We start from the raw sequence: 12,386 nt of genomic DNA on the forward strand, positions 1-12,386 counted from the left end.
GTCATATACAATGTATCTCTATAGACCTGTATAACATGCTTCAGGGTTAATTGCCTGCAACAGAGGTCAAGATTACTACATTCCCCTACTTACATCACTGTGGGCTGTGGCTCATTAGTAGAGCAACAGCCTCTGAACATGGAGTTTGTGGGTTTGAGCTCCTCAGGAGACCAGGAGGGAGAAGCAGCATAATCTAATTTATGCAAAGAGCAGCCCCACTCACCAAGAAAGAGCAGTGACGGAGCTATGATGAAGACACGCCGGATGGTGAGTATAGAAGGTGGGAGAAAAGTTGTGACAGGACGGGGGACAGGGATGGTTGGGAGATATGCCAATGTGTTTCTGCATTTCATTAGCCTATAATATATTATTAAGGGCATCACAAATAGCTGTTCTGTATTTTTGAACCTTTATATGTGAATATCTATTTAGTTGAGTGCTCCCCAGATTTCATAATGCTATGCTGAAGGCCTAATTTCAAATTGGCTAAAAAATCCCCATTATTACATTGTGTCCTAATGTTAGCAAGCAACCTGGGTCATCACAGGGTTTCAAATAATTAAAAAATATATAGTGAACTCTTAACATGGATAGTCACCTTATACAACATTCTAGTATAATTGTCCTCTATGTCTTACTGTATGTCTGAAAACAAGGTTTGTTTCTCTGGCCCTCTATAAACAAACCCCATCAAACCATGTGTTGCATCACTCACAGTCACTCAGCCCTGTCATGGATACATGTCCAGATTTAGCCTCTTCTCCAAACCAGTGACATCAGTCTGCGCTGTAATCTTTCCATGTGCTGCTCCACAGGAGCTGCCATAAATAAACTTTCTATGCACACATGTGTAAAGGACGGAGGTAAAGAAATGCTAGTACCTAATACACAGTAATCTTCATGAGCTGCTAGAACAAAAAGTCAGAACGTGAATGACTGTGTTGTGACTAAACAACTGGTGTGTATTTTCTGCTCATTACCATCTTGTCTTTGGACAGCATAACCATGATGGTCATCTCCTTTTTTGTCCTATTACAGTTCACTTTACAATCTTTGGATTACTTGTAGGGCAGGGCACATGCATATTTACGTGTGGAATTTAAGGCACAGATTTTTCGGCTATGATGCCATGTGGTATTTTTGTTAATGAACCTCATGCTCCTTAGAATTCATACCCAACACCTCTCTTAGAGACAGAGCAATAGTCTTCTCCAGCTATTGGTAAGGAAAATAACGGGGACAGTTTTCATTTAGTTTTCAGGGGAAGAAGAAAGCCTGTGATTAGTTTCATGAAGAAAGAAAACTGCCACAGACACAGCCAGATATAAAAATAGACCCAGAAGCTGCTGCCATCTGCTAGACACCCGACCTTGCACTAGGCTTCCACTTCTCCTTTAGCTTGATTCAGGGCACCCATAATTATGCCGTGTTCCCTCAACTATAAGGCCAGAATTTGGGGGACTGTAGTTTAGGAGCCTTTTACTTTGAAGGCATCAGACATTCTTTGAAGAAACTGGGAGGTCATGAGGATTTGATAATAATTTCTATAAGGTAAGACTTTCAAGTGACAGTATTTATATTATCTTTTTTTCACCATCAAAGAAGTGGTGACATTTATTTATGTTTTTTTCTTCATTTATGTTTATAGAAGACAAATGAATACATTGAAAAATAAATAGATTTGGGACCCTAGTCCTATATATCACCCAAATAAAAAAAATTCAATAAAATAAATATTAGTACATGCACTGAGTGACTCAGTCAATGTACTGGCTAAATGACAATTAGTCCATAACAATAAAAAAACATTAAACTTAAATAAAAAGTATTAAATGCTAACTTTGTAGATTGTTAATTATCCACCTCCTCTTGTTGGCACAAAAGGTAATAGTGGTATGGGATAGGATATGAGAGGCTTTAATTCGCACACTGGTTGAAGTATATTGTAAGCATACTACAAGCTCTAGTACATGTACTGGATTGTATATATAGTGTATTGGGTATTTTCATAGTTTGATATCTAGTTTAGTAGCCAAGAAAAATAAATTAATACCTTGTAGGCTGAGTTTGACTAGATCAGTGTTTAACAAACCCAGTCATCACAGCCCCCAAAACATCATATTTTCAGGATTTCCTTAGTATTGCACAGATGACAGAACCTGTGGGAGTTTATAATGCCTAAATAATAATTTCATCATCTGAGCAATACTAAGAAAATTCTAATAGCATGACGTGTTGGGGGCTGTGAGGACTAGAGTTTGGGAAATTGAGAGATGACACAAAAAACAGAATGTAGCCACACAATGGAGCTGTAATATTAGATAATATCATTTTGTGTGTATAGTTTTGATTGATTGTCTGTATTCTTCCTATTCTTGGTTGCCCTTATACTTTTTTATATCATTTTAATATAAAGTTTCAGTACAAAGCTATATCTATCTATCTATCTATCTATCTATATACATATATATATATGTGTATATATATATATATATATATATATATATATATATATATATATATACAGTACATATATATATATACAGTACAGAGCAAAAGACACACCTCATTTAAAGATTTTTCTGTATTTTCATGACTGAAAATTGTAAAATCACACTGAAGGTATCAAAACTATGAATTAACACATATGGAATTATATACTTAGGAAAAAAGTGTGAAACAACTGAAAATTTGTCTTATATTCTACGTTCTTCAAAGTAGCAACCTTTTGCTTTGATGACTGCTTTGCACACTCTTGGCATTCTCTTGATGAGCTTCAAGAGGTAGTCACCGGAAATAGTCTTCCAACAATCTTGAAGGAGTTCCCAAAGATGGTTAGCACTTGTTGGCCCTTTTGCCTTGACTCTGCGGTCCAGCTCACCTCAAACCATCTGGATTGGTTTCAGGTCTGGTGACTGTGGAGGCCAGGTCATCTGCGTAGAACCCCATCACTCTCCTTCTTGGTCAAATAGCCCTTACACAGCCTGGAAGTGTGTTTGGGGTCATTGTCCTGTTGAAAAATAAATGATGGTCCAACTAAACACAAACCGGATGGAATAGCATGCTGGTGCAAGATGCTGTGGTAGCCATGCTGGTTCAGTATGCCTTCAATTTTGAATTAATCCCCAATAGTGTCACCAGCAAAGCACCCCCACACCATCGCACCTCCTCCTCCATTATTCACGGTAGGAACCAGGCATGTAGAGTCCATCTGTTCACCTTTTCTGCATCGCACAAAGATACGGTGGTTGGAACCAAAGATCTCAAATTTGGACTCATCAGACCACAGCACAGACTTCCACTGGTCTAACGTCCATTCCTTGTGTTCGTTAGCCCAAACATGTCTCTTCTGCTTGTTGCCTGTCCTTAGCAGTGGTTTCCTAGCAGCTATTTTACTATGAAGGCCTGCTGCACAAAGTCTCCTCTTAACAGTTGTTGTAGAGATGTGTCTGCTGCTAGAATTCTGTGTGGCATTGACCTGGTCTCTAATCTGAGCTGCTGTTAACCTGCGATTTCTGAAGTTGGTGACTCAGATAAACTTATCCTCAGAAGCAGAGGTGACTCTTGGTCTTCCTTTCCTGGGGCGGTCCTCATGTGAGCCAGTTTCTTTGTAGCGCTTGCTGGTTTTTGCAACTGCACTTGGGGACACTTTCAAATTTTTCCCAATTTTTTGGACTGACTGACCTTCATTTCTTAAAGTAATGATGGCCACTCGTTTTTCTTAGCTGCTTTTTTCTTGCTATAATATAAATTCTAACAGTCTATTCAGTAGGACTATCAGCTGTGTATCCACCAGACTTCTGCACAACACAACTGATAATCCCAACCCCATTTATAAGGCAAGAAATCCCACTTATTAAACCTTACAGGGCACACCTGTGAAGTGAAAACCATTTCCGGTGACTACCTCTTGAAGCTCACCAAGAGAATGCCAAGAGTGTGCAAAGCAGTCATCAAAGCAAAAGGTGGCTACTTTGAAGAACGTAGAATATAAGACATATTTTCAGTTGTTTCACACTTTTTTGTAAAGTATATAATTCCACATGTGTTAATTCATAGTTTTGATGCCTTCAGTGTGAATTTACAATTTTCATAGTCATGAAAATATGGAAAAATCTTTCAATGAGAAGGTGTGTCCAAACTTTTGATCTGTACTGTATATATTATATATATATATATATATATATATATATATATATATATATATATACCGTATATATATATATATATATATATATATATATATATATATATATACCGTATATATATATATATATATATATATATATATATATATATATATATACTCAGAGGCACTTATTCAATATTGGTACACAAAAAAAACCTTTATGAGTGGCTTGCAGGAGCAACATACCCTGAATTGATTAAGAGGTGCATGCCACTTAATGAGATCAACACATCTTCTTTATGGCGTGCACCTCTGTGCAAATTGCCAGAAACGTTACTCCAGTCAATGACTGGAATTAGATTTCTTGACTTAAGAAATGTTGACACTTTCTATAAACTTGATGGTCAGCAGGCGAAGCCTGCCACAACTCCTTGTTAATAGAAGCTGCTTGAAACTGGCAGAAAACAGCAAAAAATTGGCAAATATTCAAAGTATTTAACACAAGTTTTTCAGAATAAACAGTATGATGCATTGGCCCCTTAATGTCCTACTGCCTGTCCACCAGTAATTTCTTCATCATCCCTGGACGTGGTAGTCACTTCTATATTTAGCATTTCATTACTTTGAGGTTAGTATTATAACAGTTTGCCTCTCACCTAGTGGTCAATGGCCTACTCCTTTGCTGGCTGTATGCCCACCCGCCAGCAGTTCATCTACCCAGAAATTTGGGACTAGTGTCATCACAGAGATCATAAACAGAATGACTGCTGAAAATACAAAAGAAGCAGAAGAATAATAATAGTGAGACTAGTAGAACGGTTCTGCTAGCACACATTATATTGTTCTGAGTAGTAACTGATTGTATCACTGAAAACATTTTCAAAGTAGCGTCATTAAAGTGACTCTTCATTATAGTTATCGGTGAAATCACCCATGTGGTAATGTCTAAATGATTTGACATGATACCTCAGTAGATATCTTTTGCAAATCCACCTCGTGAAAGCTGGTTCCCCACAGTAAGTTGTGTATGCTTTCTTAGAGAATAAGTGTAGGATTTTACTCTCCAGGAAAACAGGAGATATAACGAGACAACTCACCCTTGTGGCCAAAATTGTAGACCACATGCACCTAAAAGTACTTTGTGCAACCTACATTCCTCTTACCTACATTACCTAACTCACTCTTCATTGTAATGCTCTACATACATTTGTGTCATAGTTTCCCTTCGTGAACTATGGCCCTTTGCTGTTCTGTGGTTTCTGTTGTTTGAACAGTGAGAATGCCAAGCATGCAGCAAATGAGAACATAGGACAGGATTGAATTAACCAGAAAAACAGACTTTAAATCAGGAAGGGGAAGGTGTTCTGTATCTCCCAGAACAGAGTCCAGTCCTGATGTTAGCTCTTTATATACATTGTCTATGTGTAGTAACATGCTTGTGCTTGTGTGCAGAGCTCAAGTTGCCATTCACTTATTAGGCTTATCAAGTAACAAAATATGATCCAGCCTTCTTGGAAGTCATGCTTTGACTGGCAATTTTCTCATTTTATACTTGAGTGCAGGGAAGCAGGTGTTAATTTTTACTGCACAATTCTTCATTGTTGTGGTTTCTTTTAGCAGCTATCTAGTTTATTCTTAAAGTATAGAGGTGATGGTAGTCACAAGTGTAAAATATAGAATTGCAGCAGCTTAATTAAAAAACTTAAAAATGTTTACAGAAGGTGTCTGGTCATTCTTATATGGCCATAGTGGCTGACAGTCAGTGGTGGTATCTAATGGCTTAACAGAGTAACCTTATGGCTGGCACTGGCAACAAAGTCTCATTTTATGTCTGTCTTTGGGATTTATAGTTTCATATTTTTTTTAGGTTGAAAGTAGACATAAGTCCATTAAGTTCAACCTGTAATATAACCTAACCTGTTGATCCAGAGGAAGACAAAAACCCCATGGGACAGACATTAATAGAACCATAGTAGGGGAAACATTCCTTCCCCTGACTCCTTGCAGCAATCACACTGCTTCCCTGGATCAATGCCCCATTACAGAGAATCTAGTACCCAGGGTGGCAGATTAAGAGTGGCCAGGGTCCCGTGTAGTGTAGAGGACGTGATTCCCCCTAGCACCCGATGTATTACATGACATGTCACATGATTCCTCTGAGAGATCTTCTGATAAGTCATGTGATTAACACACACATCTGCAAATGCAAAATGACAAACTTTTTTTACCTGAGCGTGTTATGTAGGCACAACCCTTGTGAATGTGCAATAATGGTTGCTGCTGCCCTGTGGCTGGAGGATCAACGCCACCAGAATTGTAAAAAAAAAATTTACCCTTGAGAAAGATGCCAGTCTGGAATCGGCAAGCCTGTTAGACCATGCTCAGAGCATGGTCTAAGAGGCTCCTGTCAATGCAGCCAGTTAAGAGTGACTGAGTAAAAAAGTTTAAAAAAAAAAGAAAAAGGTTAAGTTAAAATATTTTTTAAAAATCATAAAATAAACAAAAATATAAAAAGATTAAACCAATAAATAAGTATGTTTATGACTAAAAAAATATAAAAGTTAAAGCTTTTAAATTATAGCGATACAAAAATAATTAATTTTTCTATACAATAGTTTTTACTGTGTAACAGCACCAAAACATAAAATAAATTACATAAATGTGATATCGTTGTAATCATACTGACCCAAATAATAAATTTGTCCTATCATTATTACCACACAAATGAATAGCATAAAAAAAATTCAGAAAACAATTCCTGAATTTCTGGTTTTGTTCATTCTGTCTTCCAAAAATCAGAACAGAAAAAGATAAAAAATTGTTATGTGCACGAAAATAATACAAATCAACTTGTCCCATAAAATCAAGCCCTCACATGACTCTGTGGGCAGAAATATAGAAAAATTATAACTTTCCTAATTGCTATATAGCACCGACCCATAGAATAAAGTTGTTTAATCACTTATACTGCATGAGAAATGGCATAAAAAATAAAACCAATTCTTGACCTGCTTTTGATTGTATCATTCTGTCTCCAATTATTGCAGTAAGGCTTAGCTCACATTTATCCTGCGCTCTACACTGAGCGCTTACATTGGGATTTCCATGTAAATCTCTGAAATATGTGATTCAGACAGAACGCCTGATGGAAGGTTCCCTATAAAGAGGCAGATGGAGGAACTGGCCTATTATCTAGAGGTGTTCACCTTTTTAAGTGTGCATAAAAGTGCGGTCAGCCACAGTTTTGTGCACCTTTGAAGAGAAGGACACCTCTGAAGAGAGGCCAGAGTCCACAGTATGATTGCTGCCACATTATAGCGAATGGATCCCTCGGAGGTTTAATCTGAATCATATAATTTGAAGATTTAGATGGAAACCTCAATGTAAGTGCTCAGTGCAGAGCACAGGGTAAATGTAATCCAAAATGTTATGTAAAGTGTACCCAATAAAAGCTTCAACTCAACCCGCAAAAAAAGCTAGTCCCCACTCTCAGGTCTGTCATCTGTCAATGGAAATATAGAGGGCTTCCATGTTACTGGTAGCACAGAGGCTCTCGAAAAGCATTAAGGCTCCTCGCCCTCCCCCCCCCCAAAAGACATGGAGTGAATTCTGCGCTGGATTCAAATTCCCCCTTCCCTTCTGAGCTTTAGCGTTCACGTTTGGCATTTCTATAACGAAGAGAGCCTGCTTAATTTACTAGTGAATATCTCCAGAAGCATGAGCTGGGCATAATGTATGGGCACAACAATGTACTAAACACTACAATTTACTGGCTACTGCACTGCCAGATTTGCAATTTTCACTCAGCAACATCCACTGCTACTTGTTCTGGAAAATGCCCATGGAGTCAAAATCATCACTACACCTGTAGATAAATTCCAAGAGAGACAAAACATCCAAAATGGGAGCTCTAGAGAGGGGATTCTGCTCTTCTGCCACTTAGTAGCTCTGTATCTGGAGTCTACAAACTATTCTACGATAATTTGCTCACCAACAGGCAAACAATGCTCCTTCCTTGACGATTCTAGAAATGAGGCATTGCTATTTTCAGCAGAAGTTGTGTGACAAATTTTGATGCCATTTTTACTCTAATCTCCTTGTTAAAATGTGAAATCTGGAGCTAAAGCTAAATTTTTGTGATAAAAATATATATATATTTATTTCTGCAGTGTCCAATGGTATAACATTCTGTGATGACTTGTGGTGTCCATGTGATCACAAATTCATCTAAGGCCGGTGTCCCACTTGCAATTGCAATGCGAGAAACTCGCGTGAGTCTCTTGCCTCAATACCCGGCAATGCCAGTTGCAAGTGGGACACTGGCCTTAGATGAATTTACTGACAGGTGTAGTTTGTAAAATGGAGTCACTTTTTCGGGGGGTTTCTGCTGTTCTGCCACCTCATGGAATATTTCAGTGTGTCATGACACCAGCAAACCATAACAACATAATGTTAACTATAATGTGCGCTCCTTCCCTTCTCAGCTTTTTACTAAGTCTGAAAAGTAGTTCCTTTCTACATGTAGGGTATGGAGCACTCATGAGAAATTGGACAACAAACTGCGAAGTCCATTTTTTACTAGTAGCCCTTCTAAAAATTAAAAACTTAGGACTAAAACAACATTTATAAGGTAACAATGTAACTATTCTTTCTTCACCGCCCATTGGTATAAAATTATTTAAGGCATGTGGTGTCAACATTCTCACCCCTAGATGAATTCATTGGGTGGGTAATTTGTAAAATGGGGTCACTAATGAGGGGTTCTGCTGTTTTGGTACCTCAGGGGTTCTGCCAATGTGACATGGCACCTTCAAATCATTCCAGCAAAATCTGAATTCCAATTAAAAAACAAACTGGACTGTCCATTTTCTCCTGGTAAAAAGAAAAGTTTGAGGCAAAACCAACATTTTGGGGGGAAAAATGTATTTGTTTTCATTTTTTGCGGCTCAACATTATAAAATTCTGTGAAGCACCTATCGGTTCAAGGAGCTCACCACAATTCTAGGTAAGTTCCTTAACCCCTTCATGACCTTGGGATTTTCCGTTTTTCCGTGTTCGTTTTTTGCTCCCCTCCTTCCCAGAGCCATAACTTTTTTATTTTTCTGTCAATTTGGCCAAGTGATGGCTTATTTTTTGCGGGATGAGTTGTACTTTTGAACTACATCATTGGTTTTACTATGTCGTGTACTAGAAAACGGGAAAAAAATTCCAAGTGCAGTGAAATTGCAAAAAAGTGCAGTCCCACACTTGATTTTTGTTTGGCTTTTTTGCTAGGTTCACTAAATGCTAAAACTGACCTGCCATTATGATTCTCCAGGTCAGTAGAAGTTCAAAGACACCTAACATGACTAGGTTATTTTTTATCTGAGTGGTGAAAAAAAATTCCAAACTTTGCTAAAAAAAAAAAAATAAATAAAAAATTGCGCCATTTTCCAATTCTCGTAGCGTCTCCATTTTTTATGATCTGGGGTCGGTTGAGGGCTTATTTTTTGCATGCCGAGCTGGCATTTTTAATGATTCCAATACGGTGCAGATACGTTCTTTTGATCGCCCGTTATTGCATTTTAATGCAATGTCGCCGCGACCAAAAAAACGTAATTCTGGCGTTTTGAATTTTTTTCTCGTTACGCCGTTTCGCGATCAGGTTAATGCTTTTTTTTATTGATAGATTGGGCGATTCTGAATACAGCAATACCAAATATGTGTAGGTTTGATTTTTTTTTTTATTGATTAATTTTGATTGGGGCGAAAGGGGGGTGATTTCAACTTTTATGTTTTTTTTATTTTTTTCATATTTTTTTTACTTTTTTTTTAACTTTTGCCATGCTTCAATAGCCTCCATGGGAGGCTAGAAGCTGGAACAGCATGATCGGCTCTGCTACATAGCAGCGATCTGCTGTTCGCTGCTATGTAGTAGAAAATCAGGTGTGCTGTGAGCGCCGACCACAGGGTGGCGCTCACAGCTGCCGGGGATCAGTAACCATAGAGGTCTCAAGGACCTCTATGGTTACTATTCTGAAGCATCGCTGACCCCCGATCATGTGACGGGGGTTGGCGATGCGCTCATATCCGGCCGCCCGGCCGGATGCGGTAGTTAAATGCCACTGTCTGCGTTTGACAGCGGCATTTAACTAGTTAATAGGCGCGGGCAGATCGCGATTCTGCCCGCGCCTATTGCGGGCACATGTCAGCTGTTCAAAACTTCCCCTGATGAAGCTGCAGCCGCAGCGATACGCGTGGGGCTTCTGCCTCACCCTGGACTCTGTCTTTTGCCTTCTCTGGGTACTTTGCCCATGGTATTTTCTAGCACCGGTGCTGTGTCTTTTACCTTTGACACTTATCTGTTACATTCTGCTCAAACCTTGAGCTTATGGTCCTTGATGGGCAGCGCACCCTCTAAATAATTGTGGGTGGCTTGCTTCATATTGGGTTGGGTTTTGGGTACACAACCTAAATGCGTATTGTTAGAGGTACATCGGTGTTACTACTATGTGGGCATTGAGCATGCCTATATAACACCATTAATTGGCATACTCAGCAAATAAGGTCATCATAATGTCTATTTCATTATCACAGTTTAGTATATGCTTTTACTTAAATACTGTTATGTTTTGTATCTATGATATCATGCTAGCATATTTTTGTGCCGTGTGAGACGGCAGACCCAGGCATATGAGATGTTATTTATAAGCATATAACCAATATATATTTTCGACTGTGATTGATATTGATTATGTATACAATGATTATGCTGTATCGCAATATACATATAGGGGTGAGGGCTATTGGTCCTATATTTAGGCCTTTTTAAATGGTTTTATCTTCTGTTTGTCTTGTTGAGGTGTAAATAAAATTGTTTATTTTTTGCATTAACCACAGGTGTGCATACCGTTATTGGTCTAGTCTTTTTTCTTACATTGTTCTATGTTATTTTTTTGGCACCTCCTCAGTTCCTGCATCTGCTGTCCTCCCGGCTTGATTGATGTGGATGATGCAAAAAAAGAAATGCTATTCCCGAAATATTGTATTTTTTTTTATCACTTTGTCTATTCAAATTGGAAAAGAATGTAATTAAAAAATGTTATGTACCCCAAAATAGTACCAATACCAATTTCAGCTAATCCTGCAAAAACAAGCCCCCAGATAACTCTGTAGGGTGAAAAATAGAAAAATTACTGTTCTCAAAATATGGCAATGCAAAAAGCTTTAAAAGAAAACAAACATTTTTTAGTGTATAATAATAGCAAAACCTAAAAAAAATATAAATCTGGTATCACTCTCATACTGGCCCCAAGAATAACGTCATTTTATCACTTATACTGCAGTTAGTATGTTCATCCTGCCTTCCAAAGTTCACAGCAAGGCTCGGCGCACATTTATCCTGCGCTCTACACTAAGCACTTATTGTACATTGGGGTTTCTGCCTGAATCTCAGAAAAATGTGATTCTGGCAAAACTGCAGATGGAAAATTCCCTATAATAAGGCAGATAGTGTCACTTCGATTAGGCAGAGTTCGTCTTTTTAGGCATGCACAAAAACAAGGTCAAACATAGTTTTGTGACAGTAACACCGCTGCTTTCACATCGAGCGCTGTATTTGCAATAATTTTGCCTTCATTACTTGGACTCCTGAAAACTCTAACAACTGTGCACCCAATCATTGGCTGCTCAAATTTCAATGCACATGATAGTCTGTGAGGCATTAAAGCACTGAGCTTCATATTGATGTTACATAAACATTATTTAGAATTGAGAGTCCTCAGTGGTTGACTCTCAATTCTAAATATTTTTCTATCTACTGGCTAACACGGTACCAAGATATATTTCTTTCCTGTACATAAACATTATGTAATTGAACATGAAGAACATTGTAAATATCTATTAATGGCCTTTGCTGTCTGGAGCAATTTGTAGACATATTCAAGTAATTTACTTAGACTATCAGTTACAGTGCTCACTGCAAGCACATCGTGCCAATGGTTGACTTTTCTAGAATGACTGTAAAAACATACAGATGCGTCTCACAAAATTAGAATATCATCAAAAAGTTAATTTATTTCAGTTCTTCAATACAAAATGTAAAACTTATATATTATATAGAGTCATTACAAACAGAGTGATCTATGTCAAGTGTTTATTTCTGCTAATGTTAATGATTATGGCTTACAGCCAATGAAAACCTAAAAGTCATTATCTCAGTAAATTAGAATACTTTATAACACCAGCTTGAAAAATGATTTTCAAATCCGAAATGTCG

At 37.9% G+C, this 12,386-nt stretch overlaps 1 protein-coding gene across 1 annotated transcript in view; it reads left to right on the plus strand.

The window, feature by feature from the left end:
• Positions 1-1,266: 1,266 nt before the first annotated feature.
• C4H10orf71 (chromosome 4 C10orf71 homolog) overlaps positions 1,267-12,386 on the plus strand; it is a 375,364-nt gene continuing 364,244 nt past the window's right edge. Inside the window, exon 1 of the mRNA XM_077250749.1 lies at positions 1,267-1,551. The gene's annotated coding sequence lies outside the window, so the exon portion shown is untranslated. The remainder of the gene's footprint in view (positions 1,552-12,386) is intronic.

Source organism: Ranitomeya variabilis, chromosome 4, assembly GCF_051348905.1.
Source record: "Ranitomeya variabilis isolate aRanVar5 chromosome 4, aRanVar5.hap1, whole genome shotgun sequence".
NCBI classification, from domain to species: domain Eukaryota; kingdom Metazoa; phylum Chordata; class Amphibia; order Anura; family Dendrobatidae; genus Ranitomeya; species Ranitomeya variabilis.